The sequence below is a fragment of the Papaver somniferum genome, chromosome 5, assembly GCF_003573695.1.
Source record: "Papaver somniferum cultivar HN1 chromosome 5, ASM357369v1, whole genome shotgun sequence".
In the NCBI taxonomy this organism is placed as follows: domain Eukaryota; kingdom Viridiplantae; phylum Streptophyta; class Magnoliopsida; order Ranunculales; family Papaveraceae; genus Papaver; species Papaver somniferum.
Window position 1 is genome coordinate 14,806,844 of NC_039362.1, and position 21,676 is coordinate 14,828,519.

Sequence of the window (21,676 nt, forward strand, 5' to 3'; positions counted from 1 at the left end):
GTTAGATATAGTCCAGAAGAAATTATTGCTGCAAAGAAAAATTCTGACGGCCTAAATGCTATCGTACATGCCATTCAGCATCATGTGACTACGTGCACGAAGTCTACTGGGATTTCTTAGAAACCGTATTTGAAGGAAATACTAGTGAGAAAGAAGCTAGGCTTCAAAATCTAAATTCTGATTTAGAAAACCTTCCTATGGCAGATGAAAGATCATTTGATGAGTTTAATCACAAAGTGTTTGAAATTGTTAATGCATCTTTCGCATTGGGTAAGACTATTCCTGAAAAGGACATTGTGATGAAAATTCTCAAATCTTTGCCATATAGATACGATTCTAAGAAGCATGACATCGTTGAAGGGAATAATCTCTCAATGCTATCCAGAAATACGCTGGTTGGGAAGCTAAAGATCTTTGATCATGAGCATACGTCCAAGTCTAGTAAGGATGTTGCATTCAAAGCAATAAAGAACACAAAATTACTTGATAAGATTAAAAATGTGTACATATCTGAAGATGATCTTTCTGAGGCTGATTCATCAGATGAAAATCTTGACAAGTCGGTATCATGCATCGCAAGACCTTTTAGGGATCTTCTTTTGAAGAGAAGTAAATTGTTCTCCAGAGATAAATCCAGGTCATCGGATAAACCCCATAATCGTGTTCCTCAAAAAATAAGGATAATGATGAAACTGATGACGAGGATATGCCTCAGTGCTTTAAGTGTAAAGGTTTGGTCATTTTACAAATGAGTGTCCAAATCGAAAGAAATACAATGTGAACAAAGGTCTTGCTGCAACTCTTGATGAAACGTCTGACAACTATGATTCTAGTGAAGACGAAAAATCAATTGTTGCACTTCTTGAGGAAAATATTGATATTGATAGTTGCAGCAATACATACATCAATCTGTATATTCATTCAGAAGAAAATCAACCAATCTGGAAGATAAAATTGACATTTCTATTGGAAACTATGTGTATGACGTTTCAGGTACAACTATGTGTCAAGCAGCTTACACATATCAGATTCCTGAATTATATCCAAGATTGACGTGCTCATATTGTTCACTCAAAGGTCATGAACTATAAAAGTTTACAAGTACAAACAAAAATTGAGACATGTCAACAAACTTCAACGAAGATCAAATCGATTAGCAAACAAGATCAAACTTACTCAAAAGACCGCTGAGGTATGTAAGATTTTATCTTCGTCTAAGAAGTTAGTTTCCATGGATAAAGCAAGACCATTAGAGAAGAAATTATGGTCCAGTCGTTTTGATAGACAGAGGTTTATGGATTCCTCTCAAAAGGGACTTGGTGGACAGATTGTTGTTCACCACAACACAATTTGATTGTGTTGACTTGTATATATTGTCTCATGTGCTTGATCAAAAGAGACAAGGTTGTGCACCTCTCAGGCTTCAGGAAAAGCTTGTTTTCTTAGTTTTTTTTTTTTTTGCTTGATGAAAAATTGTAATTCCATGTTCATCAATAAAGGAGGGTTAAAATAGACAATTATGCCTTTTATAGGGTTGACAGTTGTTTGTCCACGAACCTATGTGTTTATAGGTTTTGTAACCCTATATATCTTTTCTTTCTCTAAAACTCTTTTCAATCAAATATTGCTTGTTGATCTTATTTTGTGATTTCCTCTCACAAACACATACGCATATGGATACTCCAAGCATCATGTCTTCTGATGGAAAAGATGTTAATATGATTGTTAAGCCATTAATCATGAAGAAAAAAGAAAGATCTTCGATGCCTTCAACTTTGAAAATAAAAAAAAAAGGAATGTGAGGAAGCCAAGAGATGTTCCTTCAACTTCTCATAAGTTTTCTGATGTTCTTTAAGAGTTAACAAAGACAAGGAAGGAGATTCATCAAATAAAGGCTTTTTTTTTTATATCTCTTGAAATTCATAAGGCCCTGGTTCGACATCTTCAACCTAGAAGATTTTTGGAATTGACTCATTTCTTCACGAACCATATGTACCCATGGTTGTTGACGATAAAGAATTTTCCAGAGGCCTCAATGTCTAGTAAATCTTCTTATGAGAATTTTTATTCTTGTGTTTTTGGGAAGAATAACTAGAGTTTGGAATATCCATTATTGAGATTACACATATCTATGTCCAACGTTTTCATCTTCATTGTTTATAGGTTTATTTGTTTAAATTCTAAAAATTGTTTGGAAGATGATTTTTGCATTATTAATCTTTAATGTTTTATATATTGAAATTTGCCATGGGATATGTGTGTTTGCTTCCGTAAACTATGATTTTCCCATACTTTGTAAAAATTTAAGTCTTTGATATGTCGATATGCATGTATTGATAAAAGAGTGAATGAAATTTTGACATTACAAAAGTTTTTAAGCATATTGTATGTCGTTATGCGAATATTGATGGAAGATAGGATAATACTTTTGTTTATTAGGATTATGTCTATTGTATGTCATTGTGCAAATAGTGATGGAAATAGAATGAATCCTTGTCTATTCCGCAGTATTGATCTTCCCTTATCCATATTTTTATGTATATATTGTGTTGCTCCGTAAGTGCTCTTATGTTGAGCATGTCCGATTAAATTAATCATGGGTTATCTTGTGGTTAATTTAATTGATTATTTTTGGATTCAAGTTCATATTCGTATGTAATTTGTTATGTCCAAAGAAATCCTTCTTTTCTTGTGAAAGTAAGGTCGCTCTTGTTGTTCTTTCGGGAATGACATTTTATGGGGGAGAGTTCTTAATTGAACTTGTGCTTAATTGCCAAATCTTTGTGGGGAGTGCGGCTGTGGAATATTATAGGGGTTATCTTGTATCTTTATAAACTCCTTGATGAAAGCATCTAGATTCGGCTATATGATTGCATCTAAAAAGTTGATATATGCTTTGTTTTGGTCATGAAATGTCTCTATGGAAATTTCATTAGGATCCCACTAGTTTTCGTACCTTTGCCAATTTTATTGACAAAAAGGGGGAGAATTAATATGTAGTTCACACTACAAATACATATGGTTTCAGATCATTATGTAAGGGGGAGTGGTTTCCATGTGAGATGGAGTATTGACTAAGGGGGAGTGATACATATCACCATAGTATTGTTGTCGAAGTTGTGATACAATTGAACTTTGATGTTGTGTAATAATACTATGAAACTGTGTAACAATGATTGAGAATTATTGTTTTCTCATTGTTATATCTACGGATTTTAACCAACGATGATATTAAACTTACAACCTTTGGAATCATTGGAGTACTTGGAAGTGACGAATATTTCGAGTAATGTTGAAGAACCAAGGAGATCATGCACGTGGAAGAGAATCTACAAAGTTTATTTATTTTTTTGTATTCTATATATATTGATAGTTTTGTCACTAAAATTGACAAAGAGGGTGATTGTTAGAGCACTGCTTGGTCGAACTCGCATGTGTTGCTATCTCAAGCATGTTTGTCAATGTTAGTGATCAAAACTATAAGTCTTGATTTCTAGTCTACTATTAGCTAAGTCTCAGACTAGGATATAAAGTGTAGTTGAGCTCAAGACTCTATGGCGATTATCATACAAAGACGAAGAGTATTCAGGGAACTTTTGGAACTTCATCGACTAAAAGGTATGTGGAGACTTGAACTTATCTATCACTCAAAAGTTTATCTACTTTATCTCCTATCTTGAGACAAAAGTTGTATTTCTATATAAACTTTGAGTATACACATTTCCTATTTCGAGCCGAGTTTATCTCGCTTATCTATTTCTCGAAATATGTGTTGGTAAGATTTCGCTTTGGGCAAGTTAATCTTTACTAGTGATGAAAGTCATATTAGTTTCAATTATTTGAAAATGGCTTTGACGAAAAATAGCTTGTAAAGAACAACTATATAACGTCTTCTAAGAATGTTTGAATGGTGGAAATGAGAGTTTATAATATATAACTTTGGAAGGATATAAAATTGTGTTGTAACACATATGTGTGTAAGTCCTTATTCCTTGAACCAAAGTATGCGTACTTTGCTACTCAGGAAAACCGGAACTAAAGTCCGCGTACCAGTACGAGCACTGTCGGAAGTTCACGTCCTGAGAATTTCTGCTGGAGTTTGTGAACTGAAAGCAAACTTATTCCGGGTACTTATGTCCGCGTACCAGAATGCGTAGTTAAGTTGGTTATATTATAAAAATGATTATTGGTGAACTTAAACTTATATAAACTAAGGAAGGCATAATTGCAAACCGTGGATATAAAGTTCATGAATTGATTCGAGTGAATCAAATCGTTTTTTCTTCGATTGTGTCTTGTATACTTATATAAGATCTAAGCAATTGAACAACTCTCTAACTAGTTCATTTGAGTCATTTGAACTAGTTGTGGTAAAAAAGAATATGGTTGATATGAAAGTGCTCATATGGATAACCATTTGATTAAATACTGTTGAACCAACTAAGTGTACATGTTTGGGTACGGTTACACAAACCTAAATAAACGTGCAATTCATTTGTGTGTAACAATCTAAGTTCGATCTAAGGTTTGAAAGATATTATCTTGAATCTAATCATATTTTCATCTAAAGGTGAATATTGAATACTTTGTTACCAAGCTAACATTGATTACAAACCCTGATTTGAAAGTCTATATAAAGGAGAACTCTAGCAACTGGGAAACCTAATCCCCACACCTTCTGTGTGATACTAGTATATTATCTAGAGTCGATTCTCCTTTAACCTTAGGTTTCTTCTCGAGACCCTGTAGGTTAATGACTTGAAGACTTCATTTGGATTGTGAAGCCAGACCCAACTATTTTCTTTATAGTTGTGTGATCTGATCTTGTTGTTTCTATCGTATTTGAGTACATTGTCTTGATATTGATATCTCCGATAGACAAGATAGAAAAGATGTCACAAACACCTTCGTCTCATCGTTTGTGATTCCGTAATATTTTATTTCGCTAGTCGATTAAGATTATTGTGAGGTGATTGATAATTATAGGATGTTCTTCGGGAATATAAGTCTGGGTTATCAATTGGTTCCTATTCACCTTGATTTATCAAAAGACGAAACAAAAACTCGTAGGTATTTTTGTGGGAGACAGAGTTTTCTATTCCAGAGAGTTTTCTGTGTTATACATATTTTTTTATTAAGATCTTCAACTTTGGGTCGTAGCAACTCTTAGTTGTGGGTGAGATCAGCTAAGAGAATCAAGTGCGCAGTATCCTGCTGGGATCAGAGACGTGAGGAGCGGAACTGTACCTTGGATCAGTGTGAGATTGATTGGGTTCCACTACAGTCCAGACCGAAGTTAGTTTGTAGTAGGCTAGTGTCTGTAGAGGCTTAATACAGCGTGTGTTCAATCTGGACTAGATCTCGGGGTTTTTCTGCAATTGCGGTTTCCTCGATAACAAAAATTCTAGTGTATATGTTATTTCTTTTCCACATTATATTTTGTTATATAATTAAAATATCACAGGTTGTGCGTTGAATCGATTAATTGGGAAATCCAACCTTTGGTTGTTGATTGAAATTGATTGATCCTTGCACATTGGTATTTGGTACCATTCAAGTAGTTTCTCTTATATTCAATTAGACTCGCAGATTTATATTTGCTTGGGTAAGTATTGAATCGAGAAAGCGAGATACAACTCTTTGAGATACTTTTAATAAGATTGAGTCTGACTGTCTAGTTGAAAGTATATTTGAGTTTGTACATACATATTGCTAAGTGAAATATTGGGTGTGGTTGTTAGACCCCCGCTTTTTCAGTATACTTCGATGAGATCTATGCAATTGAACAACTTTATAACTAGTTTCATTTGAGTTATTTGAACTAGTTATGGTGAATATGAATAAGGTTGATATGAAAGTGCTCATATGGATAACCATTGGTTAACTATTGTTGAGCCGACCAAGTTTACACGTTTAGGTACGGTTACTCAAATCTAAATGAAGTTACAATTCATTTGTATATAACAATCTTAGTTCGATCTAACAGTTGAAAGATATTAGCTTGAATCTAATCAGATTTTCATCTAAGGTGAATATTAAATACTTTATTACCAAGGTAACTTAGATTGCAAACCCTGATTTGAACTCTATATAAAGGATAACTCTAGCAACTGGGAAACCTAATCCCCACACCTCATGTGTGATACTAGTTGCATAAGCTAGAGTCGATTCTCCTTTAACCTTAGGTTTTTCACGAAACCTTGTAGGTTAACTACTTGAAGACTTCATTGGGATTGTGAAGCCAGACCCAACTATTTTATCTATAGTTGCATTTCTGATCATGTTGTTTTCAATCGTGATTGAGTACTATCTTCTTTAATATTTTCTCGATATTTTATCTTCGATAGGCAAGATTGAAAAGTAGTCGCAAACACCTTCGTCTCATTTTTTGTGATTCCATAATATCTTTTTTCTTTGATCGATTAAGATTATTGTGAGGTGATTGATATTTCTAGGTTGTTCGGGAATATAAGTCCGGTATATCAATTGGTTCACGTTATTGATGGTGGATTTTAGTTCAGGGCTAAAATTGTAAAACAAATTTAATGTGTTGATATCCTGTAAAGGGTAAAGCCATTTGATAAGCAATGAGTTTAGAAAACCTCTCCGCTTTGTTTATTCGAAGCAATTCAATAAATATACAAAATTCACCCAGAATGGTGCATGTACCAACAATCCCAAATATTCTGTGAATTTTTAGCATTATTAATTAATGCATGATTTTCCTAGTATTTCTTGTGTTGTTCTCAGCAGAACTCTCACTATTGGCATGTCATGATAACTGAGTGTTTACTCTCAGCAGAGAAACACGAATCTCCAAGTGTGAATATTGAGTTGTGCACGAAATACCAGTACATGCTACACCATTCTCTAACAAAGAGGATCTCATATCGCGCTTTGGTTAGACCGATCGAGCATACCTAATTTCCTAAGGGAAATCTAGATTGTCCATATTAGTATCAGAAACGATCATGGCCACACAAGTTGGCTGCATGATTTAACCATCCTAGACAAACCCTAGAAGGAATTGGAGATCACCGTGATGAAGACATGCGGGCCCACTTATGCCCTAGATGGTCGAACACCACACCATACTTCCAAAAATGCCAAAACACCAGCCCTAAAATAAGGTGGACGCGCGAAGCTCGAACGAGCAAGACTTTTCAGGGCAGTCTTAAAATTATCACGACCGTCAAACTTTGCCAACCTGGTTGGACGGATCAGATCATCTCGCAAATGATCAGGTAAGCGCTAACACATACGTTAGAGGGCCCACTTCTCCCCTACCCGATCGGTCTTCTCACGGCCAAGCCATGGAGAAATAAAACATTTGCTCAAAACATGGAAGGCGTGATGCTTTTAAAGGTCGCGGAAATTCCATTAGTTTCTTAAACCGATCACGACCATCCAACTTAGCCAGCGCATTTGGATGGATTAGATCGCATCTAGGACCATCCGGAAGGTGCACATATGTTCACCGTCAGCCCAACATGGGACCCACATGATCGACCTCCTCAAAGGAGTAGCACGACTTTCCAAACCGTTTGCGTGTGCGTGACTGCTTCAAAACCCTAATTTGGGTTTATGGCAATGCACATTTGTCGTAGTTCGATCATAACCATTCATCTTTGCCAGCCTAAATGGTGGGTGTAGATATAGACTCAAGAGTTCCCAAGGATATCAACATGATCACCGTGGACCCACCTGTGTGTGTGACTGACTGTTATAGGCAGACTATGGCCAGGCGCCTCGAAACGCACGCCCAAAGTTGGCATGTCGCGCGACGTTTAATCCTTTGCGGCAATTGAATTTTTGTCGCAAATTGATTGCAACCACTCATATTTTACGGTAAAATTGAGTGGCCTAGATCGAACCTTTATGGGACCGAGAGGTGTAGACATGCATGTCAGCAGGCCGTCTCCACACATGACTGGTCGGTCCCATCAAAATTAACTCCCATGCTTGAATTCAATCAATCCAAAGGGGAGATGTTGCACACCTCTTAGAAACCCTAAAATCTATCGACGGAAGCAAATATGGGTCGTAAATCATCTCGCCCGTCCAACTTTTCCAGCTTGAAAGAATAGCTTAGAGAAAGAGTTGGGCGATCAATGAAACGCCTCAATGATCATCACCCGCCACTCTGTCACATAGAGTGATCGACCATATGGTGGCTCACTCATGCATCCTCCAAACGATTACTCGAAGATGGTTGTACGTGATTCTATTTTAAGACGCTCAATCCGCGACTTATTAAGTCAAGCTTTAAAACAGCGATGCTTCATGGGTATTGATTGTTTTGATTTGCTTGCTTGAAAACGATATGTTACATTAAACGTACATGATATTTTAAAAATATCAATTCCATAAATAGCTTAGTTATTTAATATCTCGTACGTTATTTATTGCGGTGTGTCCTACCTGACTCACTCATTCGAGACATCAAACTTGTCACAAACTAGGGGATACTTACTAGAGTATTGGTCTTGCAGTTTATAGCGTGCGGAGTGCAACGCGCCAATTACGACGTGAGGCTGACGAGATTATACAAGGCATATCCCTCACCCATCTATGCAGAGTACGAACCTGTGTTCAGACTCTCATGGATTCAATGGATATTGAGGAAAAGCGGAGGCATGATGAAGCATCTCGGCGTGTCGGGAGATCTCAGAATAATGAAGTTTATCTACATCTCAGTGCTAGGGCTGGACGATTATCCTCTCAGTTGAAGCGGCGAAATACTGAGTCCACGGAACTTTTGGACGAGAGCCAGTTTAACTACCCTGTCCATGATGGTATCGTAATCCTTGAATTTGATGCGGACGAACCGGGACATTCTCAAGAAGCTGATGGAAAGGTTCTTGAGCAAGATGTCGACACGGTTTACGAAACTTAAGCAGCTTCTGGAGTGGACGCTGAAACTATTGTCAGGGACGTTGAAGTAACCGCCGAGGATGCATTCAAGGAGGACGAGGAGGCGGAGGAAACATATGTTGGGGCCATTGGAGAATCCATGGAAACACACGCTGGGACTGCTGTTGAAACACCTTGGATAGGATGTGGAAGTTGTTGTTGCTTAAGCGGCTTCTAGATGTGATGTTGAGATCGCTGCTGCTGAGGAGGCTTCTGGATGGAATGCCGGAGTTGTTACGGCCGAAGCGGCGTCTGGATGGAACGTTTTCTCCCAGAGAGGATGCTGGGGAAAGTGCTTGAAAAAGTTCTGATGGAGGATTTATTGATCCGGGCATCTGCCATTGACGACTAATTTTTTCCGTTTTTGCTACTTCTTATCGGCGTGCATCCGCATTTGATATTTCAATTTAATTTCACTTTCTTGTTTTCATGGCGGAGTTAGGGTTTCGCCAAGTAGCATTTCGTTGTTCAGTTTTCATGGTTTCACATCTCTGAACGAATTAATAAAACTTTATTCTGAAAAAGATACAAAAACCCTTTATGCGAAAGTAAGTCTCTCTCCCTTACTGGCCATCCAGCAGATGAGCCGACGCCGTACACAAATAGTATGGATGGAATTTGTCAAAAGAACTAGCCAGCCTGCTTTTTTCGCAGCCTCCGAAAGCCGGCGTCACCCATAGTAATTCAAACAGGGGAAATAAAAATAATGGTTAAAGGTTCGACCGACCTGAATCTTGGCTCTACCTTGTAGAGCATCGTTGTCATACATCTCGAAAACTAGAGGAGCATTAGATAAGATTCGAGGTCGGATATTTTGAATAGATTTTTTTTTGTGGTGGTTTGGTTTAAAAAAAATTCAAGGAAAGATGTTTTTTAATTGAAATTGAAAATTCTACTCATGATTGCAAGCAGTGCAATCATTTTACAGAAGTTACAAACATCGCATGAAAAGGGAAAATGCTTAAGGAAATGTTGAAGGAAAACGTTGCAAGTGAAGGTAGCACAGCGTTTTAGGTATTCAAGGGTTTTAGCCATCGCGAGTGAATTGTCACACCTACCAATTCGTCGGTATTGATGATCTTGCAGTAACCACCCAAGATAGCATCTGCCACCATATATAGTTCATCTTTATTTTCTTCGTGTGGACCGGGTCGAGTGGCCATCTTCACTGTTATGTTTCCAACTTGAAACGAGGTTATCTTGACTACTACATCTCCAATTTGAAACGGGTTTAAGCTTTTCGCAACCACTTGATTTTTGGTTTTGGAAATTCCTTGGTGTCCAAACTTCCTTGTCTATAAATACTTGAAGTTTGCATTTCTTGCAAAACTAATCCTTCGTGAAAGAAAACTTTCTCGGTTTTGTTGTTATTGGTGTAGCCACCTATTCGGAGAGGAGAGTAACCTAATTAAGAGAAATCTCTTACGGCCGCTCAGTTTAAAATCTTCTTTGGGATTGAGAAGCTCTACGAATACCTTTTGTGGGAAACAAGATTACGATTTATCTTGTGTTTTCGATTGATTTGATTGACTAACGGTGGTTGAACTTTGACTGCACCTAGTTTGTTAATGCTTGGGAATCTTCTCTTCTGATATAATATTTACTCAGACTAGATCGAAGTTTCGACAGGGATCTTTAGACTGTTTTTAGTGCTAAAGACGATCTTGTGATAATCCATTGTTAACAGACTCTGTTTCGTGCGTGATTGGTCACAAGAGATTCAAGTTTTTGTGTGCAGGTGTTTATTGAAGATCTAAGAAGATTTAAAGACAAATAAGATATTGAAGATTTATGATTTGGGTCTCATAATCTTTGGTGTGCACAATACTTGTTTCGGTATAAGAGGATCCCAACTATAATCGGTTTACCCTTGTGGTATATTGGATTGATTAGTTGTGTAGATCGGCATCAATACAATTCGTTGTGATTAAAAGTACTGATTGTAAAATCTTAACAATTACTTTGGTGATTGAACATAAGATAGATCTAAGAACCTGACGAAGGAATTTATGTTAAGATAAACAGAAAAGCCTTTGTCCGAGTCACATCACTTGGTTGAATTGAGTTGATACCAAAAAATTTGTTGTTCCTTTACTATTTGGAATATGAAGCAAAGGAATTGTTCCAAGTACGTGACGTATTCATAAGTTGGAGGCGTGGGAATACAGACAGAACTAAGTGAACTATAGGTTTAGTTGTTTGGTCTCAACTATACGAAGTTGGTTTAATTTTGTGTAGCATCTTAATCCTGAGAGTATTCAATTCTAGACAAGGTACCGGGGTTTTTATGCATTTGCGGTATCCTCGTTAAAAATATCTTGATGTATCATTTACTTTATATTTACGCATTATAATTGTTTTATTATAATTGAAGTAAATTATACAAACGTTAATTCCTATTTACTTGATAAGCAATCCTATTGTGTTTGGTTAATTCCGAACCTTTTTATCAAGTAAACATACTCCGTTGTTGTATTGTCTCGACCTCGTATCCATAGAAGATCAGACGAAGTGTGAACCGATTAGTTGCATTGTCTCGACTCAGTCCATAGACAATCACTTCCGGACAAAGGACTTATACGTTAGAAAAGTTTTACTTGAGGTATATTTAGGTACCCTCGCCTTTTCAATTGGTATCAGAGCAGGCAAACACGAAAAGATCTAACAATCTGTGTTTGGTACGATCCAAACTATAAGAATGAATCTAATGCATGATTCAGTTAACGTAAGTCAAGATAAAAAATCTGCACTTGAAGATTACATCTTCTGTGAATCTACTGAACATGTTGACTTTTATAATGTAGACGCAAGTGATTGTAAAACTTGCCTACAAAAGAAACTTGATGCGATTTCTGAAGATGGTGAATCAGAAATTGATCAAGATGTTGAAGATAATCTATCTGAATTTTCGGTAGTACTAGGAGCAGTCTCCACACAAAAAATTGTCTTCCTCATATGTAATTAGACCCCTTGCTCCTCTCAGCAGAGAAAATAGGAAACTAAGAAAAATATTTTCAAGTTTCTTCTATGAATATCAGAATACCAGATATCTACTTAAAGACTATAAAGAAATTTTATACTCAAAAACTCTTGAGTTTGAGAATCTCAATACGAAACACTACTTGTTGAATAAGAAACTTGTTGAGTTAGAAGCAAATTTTAATTCTCAACAATCAACAAGTAACGAACAATGTGAGTTGGGTTTCCCTATAAAAAATCCTCTTGAGGATCAACTAACTGAAGCTCTTGAAAGAATCAAGGTCTTAGAAGAGGAAGTTGTAAGGCTAAGATGACTCAATGATAGCACAATCAATTTATATTCCATGTTGGATGCGGTAAGATATCATGGCGACAAACGTGGATTAGGGTATGATGGAATTGATACGTTATCAATCAACAAGGAACTAAAATTGGTGAAGTCTGTTAGCTCATTCACTCTAGAAAATCCACCTGAACAAAACTTGTACGGCTGACATATCCAACTGCTCAATTGAGATTCCAACAGAAACCATCTCCATAAGCAGTCAGAAGAAAAATCCAACCAAGGACCAGCATAGTATCCAAACATATCATAAAGGTAAGACTAAAAACTTTGTTCTTTTCAATAAGCATTGTTATTATTGTAGAGATAAAGGTCATATGCAACGGGATTGTAAAATCCGAAAGATACAAAACGTTTTATCTTTTGTATCTAAAGAATTGAACAGTGTCATCTCCAAAAAAACCTCAGATCATCATTGTCTTGTAAGACAAATGAATTTTTACAAAAATTCAAAATCATATCCTAAAAGAAACGTTTTCAAAAGGAAAAATGATGGAAGAGGTGATACCTTTTCCAAAAGGGATAAGAGATTTGATGTTTCAAGATGGAATGATACTATGGCACAAGAAATGAAGAACCTTCATTCAAAATCCACCTACAAGTTGATACCAAAATATGAAAAGGTACCCAAAAGGAAATTATCTGAAATAGATTCTAAGAAAAAAAATCATGTTTTAATCTTAGACAAAGATGAATATGAAAGTATAGTGCTTAGACTCAAAAAGGATCTAGAGATATCCAGTGATATCAATGTGAAACCATATTTTGATGATTTGCTAAACTCTAGAAAAACAAAAGGGGAGTTAACCTTAACCCTATGACTACTCAGAACTTTCGGTGGTAGCTTTGTAAGTATTAGGCTAGGTTTTTGTTTCGGTCCTTCTGTAGAAAAACTTTCCTATTTTGAGTTGTTACCTTGAAAAGGGAAACACAGGGGATTATAAATAGGTGTGATTTTGCTTCTACAATATCACAACCATGTGATACAATGCTTTCATCTTATGAAGGTAGTGAGAAAGATTTAACTGGCGAAAAGAGAACCAATCTATGTATGGATGCTCAGCATCGTGATTGGCTCAAAGAAAGAGTTATTCAAACAAAAGGAGTTCTTGTTGAATTTAAGGTTCTAATTGAAGAGCTTGAAAAACAAGAAGTGGTTGCGGACAAGTCTCTTGAGACATGCTTCAAAAGTTTGAACACTAAAGAAACCTCAATGAACAACAAGAGCACCACTAGAGATTAAGTAATACTTAATCTAAGAAAATAGACATCAATTTTTGATTTCGTTCAACGATTGTATTAGGTCTATTATGAATAAAATTATTTGATTTATAATTTTTCTTGTGATGGTTTTTGATTTACATAGCATGTGCTTGAATGCTTTATTATTGCTATGGATGTTTATGGGATGTTTGATTTCGGTTTTATTGCCTTGATATTCGATCTCATAATGTTGTGAACCCTTATGGTTTGGGTGACTTTTTGTTATAGCAGGATTAAGTTCTACCCCATGTTGGTAGGCATTATCAAAGGATCATGACGGGTTCTGGTATAAATAATATGCGAAAAAGTCACAATATGTTGAATCGGTTTTGGTTTAGCATAAAATCATATGTGTCTCGACGGTTTTCAACTTTTGCTTACAATTGTTAAAACCTATTTTCAACCTTTCTCTGGTAAAGGGTGGTTAATTTTATTCTTTTGTTTTGCATAAGGATGACAACATAATGATATTTCGAGATCAATTCTCCCTGGACATGTGCAACACGTTTTTAGGAAAATGGGAACTGATCCTATGGACTTGTGCAACCCATATAAGTTAGATACCATATATATATGGGGAACCGATCCTAGTACCTAGTCAACCGAATTTTGGAAAGCTAGTGTGACTATGCACAGTACTCACATGGAGGTAGAACCGAAACTTTTTTTGGTAGAACCGTTAAACCCATAATTTGTGATTGAGTGTTCTTGATCAATCACATAGTTCTTGAAAGTCATATGAACCAATTCTAAACTTGTTTGAAAGTGTGCAAATCGGTTTCAAGGTTGTAAGTACGAAATAGGACTTACAAAGTAGGGATGTTGACATACTTTGAACACGTATAGTAATGCTTATCTTTTATTGTTCAAATTTATTCCTTAATAGTTACAGGAAGAAAATCCCAGGATCGAAATATAAATAAGTTAAGAATCTTTTAATTAAGGTTGTTAATTTTATTTTAGGAAAATGAGAATTAATAATGTGCATTTACTAGTTGAGATTTTCCAAAGACATTTTCGGTCATTAGAGCATTTCCAGGAATTATGGAAACCAAATTTGGAATATATTGAATATCTTTGAGAATATTTTCGGTTTTGAAAATTCTTTATTGTCCAAAATTCCTTGTCTATAAATACTTGAAGTTTGCATTTCTAGCAAACTAATCCTTCATGACAACAAACTTCCTCGGTTGTGTTTTTACTAGTGTAGCCGCCTATTCGGAAAGAAGAGTAACCTAATTAAGCGAAATTTCTTACGGTGGCTCAGTTTAAAGTCTTCTTTGGGATTGAGAAGCTCTATGAGTACCGTTGGTGGGAAACTAGATAATTGCGGTTTATTTTGTGTTTTCGATTGATTTGATTGACTAACGGTGGTTGAACTTTTATTGCACCTAGTTTGTTTATGCTTGAGAATCTTCTCTTCTGATATAATATTCACTCAAACTAGATCGAAGTTTCGACAGGGATCTTTGGACTGTTGTTAGTGCTAAAGACGATCTTGTGATAATTCATTGTTAACAGACTCCATTTTGTGCGTGATTGGTCACAAGAGATTGAAGTTATTGTGTGCATGTGTTTATTGATGATCTAAGAAGATTTGAAGACAAAGAAGATATTGAAGATTTCTGATTTGGGTCTCATAATCTTTGGTGTGCAAAATACTTGTTTCGGCATAAGAGGATCCCAACTATAATTGTTTTACCCTTGTGGTAGATTGGATTGATTAGTTGTGTAGATCGGCATCAATACAATTCTTTGTGATTAAAAATACTGATTTTAAACTCTTAACAATTACTTTGATGATTGAACATAAGATAGATCTAAGAACCTAGCGAAGGAGTTTATGTTAAGATAAACAGAAGAGCCTTTGTCCGACTCACATCACTTGGTTGAATAGAGTTGATACCAAATATATTTGGTTTTCCTTTACTATTTGGAATACGAACCAAAGAAATTGTTCCAAGTACGTGACTTATTTATAAGTTGGAGGCGTGGGAATACAAACGGAACTATGTGAACTATAGGTTTAGTTTCTTGGTCTCAACTATACGAAGTTGGTTTAATTTTGTGTAGCGGCTTAATTCTGAGAGTATTCAATTCTGGACAAGGCCCCAGGGGTTTTCTGCATTTGCAGTTTCCTCGTTAACAAAATCTTGTTGTGTCATTTACTTTATATTTCCGCATTATAATTGTTTTATTATAATTCAAATAAATTACACAAACGGTAATTCGTATTTACTTGATAAGCAATCCTATTGTGATTGGTTAAGTCCGAACCTTTTTACCAAGTAAACATACTTCGTTGTTGTATTGTCTCGATCTCGTATCTATAGATGATCACACGAAGTGTGAACCTATTAGTTGCATTGTCTGGACTAGGTCCATAGACAATCGCTTTAGGAGAAAGGACTTATAGGTAGGAAAAGTTTTATCTTGAGGTATATTTGGGTACCCTCGCCTTTTCATTATGGTAACTACTTGTACTCGGTTGCACATGTCAATAGAATGGGTTCCCCCAAAACTACAAACTTGTTGCATATGTTCATAGGATCGGTTCCCCCATCTACTAAAAACGTGTTGTATGATAAACACATTTTTGTGTCTAAATTGTCCTCAATGTTTGTATTATTAGTGCTCGACTTTTGTACTAATTATGGTGTTTTATGTGTGTGTATATATTTTTGGCCGACATTTTTGGAAGAATCGGCTCGAAAAACTGCTAAAGGCACCTCATGAGGACATTTGCTAAGCGGACCCAAGATCTGGATAAGGGGCACCCACGGTTATGTGCATCCCATATTCATTATCAGCACTCATGACTATGTACAGCCCAAATTCATTCTCAGCACCCATGGCTAAGGGCACCCCTACTCTGGATAAGGGCACCTCATCTTCTTTCTCGTGAAGAACATCTTTGGCGGGAAACGTTTTTTGAAAGTGCGGAAGATTTTGGACGTGTTTAAAGGAAATTAAATAGATGGATTTGACTAAGGGGATCTCGTTTTGACTAAACAGGGATGGTAAGGTCCTTGGAATCGATTAGATTTGGCCGAAGAATCGTGTAGAAGCAAAACACGAGTGAGGGAAAACTCGGGTATTCTTACATTTATTCTGGGAAGATCTGGTGAGATGTTTTCGTCAGTATAAGTTGTAAACAACCTATTATGTCATAACATAGCTTCTAATGTGTTTGGTTCCTAAAGAAAAGATGGTTTCCACGTAGTTTCAATAAAACAGAGGTCTGAGAGTTTCACGGGGTTGATATTTTCTTTCCCGAGTTATTTTATGGTTGGCACGAGGATGGAGTGTGTGTGGATCATTTTATTTTCAAGATTCAGCGTGTTGAATTGAGTTAGGAAGCTGCAGACGCGTGGGAGATAAAATAGGAAGGAAAATATTCCCGATTTAATGTTTGACAGTGAGAAGATATAGGAGTTTATTAATATGATTTCTGGGTGCTGTGACTATATAAAGGCGTGTTATGACTCGCAGTGGGGGATGCTGGAGAGTTAGGGGGTAGAAGAGAGCGAAAATAATCAAGTTGCAGAGCCATGTTCATCATCAGCAGAGAAGTGAAGAAGAAGAAAAGACTACACTAATAGTTTGTCGTTTATAAAGTGTGATCTATTCTAACTACTTGTGACCATTGTGCCTCAACAGTTTTGAGCAATAGTTTATTTGCAACAACGTCCCTGCAACGTTTACTCTGAACTCGCAACACCACTGTAACAGAGAGTTTGCGCCTATAAAGCGTTCCAAACTCACTACTTTGTATATATCTCCATTTCCACCACTTGTAAAACACTTTATAGCAATGGAAAAATTATTATGAGCGTGTTTTCACCACGTGGGTCTAGACCCCATCATTGAGACGATGGAGAATGTTGTTTTTCGTTCATGTGGTAATTAAAATAATTCTTTTGTAACTATTTGCATAGAATTTGATTGTTTTATGATTTCTATTAATTATTTTTTATATTGTTTGATGTCGCATGCTTAGTTTTAATTGCTTTTGATGCGTCATCCTCACAACTTACAACTAATGTTTTATGAAATCTACTTTGGCAAAGAATAGAGTTATTGTTTCTTTTGTTTTGAGCTATAAATGTCTAGGATTAATTTATGAACCCATGAACATGAAAAACAGTAAAATCCCGAGTCCCAGTAAATTCTTCATCTTGTGACAATATTTGTATATATATTTTCTTTTTTTAGTACACTTTATATTTAAGCCTAAAATCAATTCCAACAAAGTCCGAGTGAACGACAACCTTTTTACCACTATATAAAATTCGATTAATTTTTGGCGTCGCCGCCGCGGATTTGTTTATAGATTTTTTTTTAGGTTTATTTTTTTATTCTTTTTTATTCTTTTTTACGCGTTTTGGTACTTTTGTTTTCTTTCAGATTTGGAGCTGGGCTAAAGAAAAAGAGATAAAGTGCTGGAAACAAAAGCAAAGCTAAAGAAGGAAAGAAAAGAGGAATCCAAAAAGAATGGAGAAGAAGATTTTGCATATAATTATTTTGTTTTATTTTTAGAAACTCTATTTTAGGGTTTTATTTTTGTAATCTTTTACTTTTGGATATTTTCTTTTACTTTATTTTTGGACATTGGACATTATTATTTTTAAAACCCTAAGGAAGGGTTCATTTAAATAAAACTGCTGCAGGGAAGGACGACGATTACGATACTGTCTCGGCCCCTTGGGTTCGTACACTGACATTGGAGTCGGTGGTCTGAGTCGACTTCAATGGTGCATCGCCCGTCTGGTACGGGAGGTAAGACTTTATCCACCCATGAATCCTTTGTCAGTGGGTTTTATTTTGTGTTGAGAATGTCAAATTGGTATTATAATAGCCAATACAACGAATATCCAACTGAACAAAATGGACATTACTACTTTGACCATAGTGTGAATAGTGGTTGGGAACATCCACCTTTTGAAGGTTATGGCTCATGCCATGATGAGTCTAACTACTATTTTCACACTTACAGGTCATACTAGCAAAACGAACCTCCTATTTATCTAGAAGAGTCTCTCAAGAGTTTCAATGAGTCAACGCACAAGTTTCACTTATTTATGAAAGAGAGTTATAATATTCCGCTTCCAGAAGAGTCGATAGAGAAGTCAACTAAGTTTTTATTGGATTAAGAGTCACATTGGATTAGCAAAATATGTACAAAAGAAACAAAAGATTTAACTAAGAAAATAAAAGCAAGATAAAGCCTACATGTACAAAAGCAAAATATGTACAAAAGAAAAATATGTACAAAAGAAACTTGGTAGGCTTGGTAGGCTTGGGAATGATGACAGAAAATAAAAGCAAGATAAAGCCTACATGTTATAACCGCAAGTGCACGGCGTCGTGATGTAGTGTATGCAAGTGCGAGTCGATCCACAGAGACTTGTGTGTGTAAGTTGAAGTTTCCTAAACTATTCTAAACTAAGCAGTGACAGTAAACAAGAATGTGAACTTCAGTGGCAGTGAGCCAAAGGCAGTGATAAAAAAACAAAGGCAGTGAGCCAAAGAACACAGAGTGTAAACACTAAGAATGAAGGTACTAGAGCAGTGAATCCACCACTAACTTATACTAGTTATTCTACTAGTGATCCTAACCTTGTCCTTATAGTTGATAAGGGGGGAGATGCAAGTCTTCTGTGTATCTAAGGTAACTCCTATATGAATAAATGAATCACAACAGCTAAAGTATCTTCTCCAAAGCATCAACTGTCTTTTCAGGGAACAGCTAATCAAAAGATCAATATATGGGATTAAGTATGAGTTGTAGTTCTTCAGCACAATATTATTCTAACTACAATGGATACATGGCACAGAACAAGCCAGCAAAACTACCAGACACGAGCTCGTTAACTGTATTAATTAATAATTACAATATTCATCAAATTTCAGTTTACCTCATCCACATGTAGGAGTGTCTGGAATGCCATTGTCAGCACTGAGGTTGACATCGCATCCTTCACTTGCCACAATGTCCGATAATAAGCAGAGCCACGTTTGGCTAGCGACTCCAGTTTACTATACGTGAAAGAGATATGCCCTTTGAGCTCCTATAAGATGAGAAAGCAAAGAGGAAACAAGATAAATATTTAGTATCAGCTGCAAATAATCATAAACGATCGACCATATACATGTTTTTACTAATACCTTGAACTCTTTCTTTCTTTCAGATAAGTCATCAGCCTGGAATTCATTCTCTTCGTGGTAAATAATCCCACAAAGCTTTTCTTCCTTTTGTCTTCTTAAGTCGTTCTTAACATCTTCGTCCACCATTTTCAACTTCTCATCCCAGCAAGTATTTAACTGTATTTCATCCAAACGAAAATGTTCAGAATTTTTGTCCTCCACCAGTTGATCGTTGATCCAATCTCTGTCGACCTTTCCAAGTGATTCATCAGATAACATGTTCGAAAACCACTGAAGCATCTGTTCTCCGGCAATCATACAAAAACCCCTGAGTGGTCTTTCACAGAAGTAAGGTGCAGCTAAAGATAGGAAACAGAAATCAAGTAAAGGTAGAGTATCCTGATAACCTTTTTCTTTTCCAACAGTGCTGCGTGAAGGAAATACTCATCAGCATAGTGTCCAATCTCAGGCTTATCCTGTCCCTTTACCAATTGAATAAGAGCATGCTAAAAATGTAAAGAGAAAAACCAAAAAAATCTCAGTTAAGAATAATAATTATGTAGTATGAATCAGGCAAGCAAAAAGATGTAGGTAATTAAATTATTACAGTGAAGATTTTGTAATCATCATATACTTCTTGTGAACTTTTATAACCACCATTTACTGCCTTGTGAATCGCTTGAGAAACATAGGGACCAATAGTATTCTCCACCTCTTCAAAACTTGTCCACCGCAGCAAAGCCTTCACATCAGAGCTGGAATAGAGATAGGAAAAAAATTAATTTAGTGATTATATACTAGTCTTTCATTACTAAATATCACTTGGATTTAAAATGAAATAGGTCAAAGAAAACAAGAAAAAACCAGCAAAAGAAAGGGCATCACACAAGATATGGGTGTTAAAATTACTGTGATGTTTCCTAGAATAAAATAAACATATAAATAAGGAATTATGGGATTTGTTCGTGTCACATCCGCTGAAGTACTACTACTACAGTCTGATGAGCAGTAGTAGTTACTATATGTGTTGTATTCCTCATGCATCAGAATAAAAGAACAGAGGAACAAAACAGCCGGCTGAGATAGCTAGTTACGTTACTCATAATGTTACTAAGTAAAAAACACCATTCAGAAATTTATAGCTAGTTATATATTTATATGTACTGAGTCTCATAGCCGTAAAATGGTTCGTAGACTGTTGAATATTCTGTATAATATATGCATTATTATAAGTTGTAGCATGATAAGATATTCATTTCTCACTAGCGACAATGGTGAATTCAGATTCAAACATGAAATGAAAGATTAATATTCCTATCTTTATGTACATTTAGTCAAAGATAGTGTATCCCAAATCTAACTTTATGAATTTAGTTATATGAAGCTACAAATTTTTCTTGTACTGTGAAAAACTTGTGTGGTTGTATTTTTCTTTCAATATATATTGTGCGAGTCCTCTAATATTTTATTGTTTGTCTACCAAATGAACCCAGTACATATTGATATGTACCATTGGAACCTAGTTTATATATATACCAGGTACACATCAGTATGTACTATGTTTTATCTTGCTAAAGGAAAAAATAAAAATGTTTTTGTGATTTGTTACTTAGGTCCAACGATAATTTAGGTTCTTGTCGGTGCAATACATATCGATATATTGATGCAGTATGGATCAAAATAAACTGTATAAACCTTTAGCCGTAGTTTATGCTTGAATATGCCTCGGCAACATGATGAACCTTATTTAATACTTCAATATACATGCTAATCTAAGTTCTTTGACATTGCAGTTGTGCTCATCTTTTAAGCAGCATAAATATTTAAATCCTTGAAACGAAACGGTGAAACATAGACTTCTCAGCTGGCCCGACGCGACGACACAAAACAGAAAAATATGACAGCGCAATTAGTTTATAAAATTGAACATCAGAGTACCTAAATAATTTCTTATTTTCCTTTGAAACAAAAACTGTACTTTCTTCGGTTGTTTGATATTAATAATTCTTTTACTTTAGTAGAAATATTGTG

At 35.8% G+C, this 21,676-nt stretch overlaps 1 long non-coding RNA gene across 1 annotated transcript; it reads right to left on the bottom strand.

The window, feature by feature from the left end:
* Positions 1–19,810: 19,810 nt before the first annotated feature.
* On the bottom strand, positions 19,811–20,363 carry LOC113277285. The gene is made up of 3 exons (XR_003324843.1): positions 20,253–20,363; positions 20,053–20,151; positions 19,811–19,945 (listed from the first exon to the last, which is right to left on the bottom strand). It is a non-coding gene; the product is annotated as an uncharacterized LOC113277285 (long non-coding RNA).
* Positions 20,364–21,676: the final 1,313 nt, after the last annotated feature.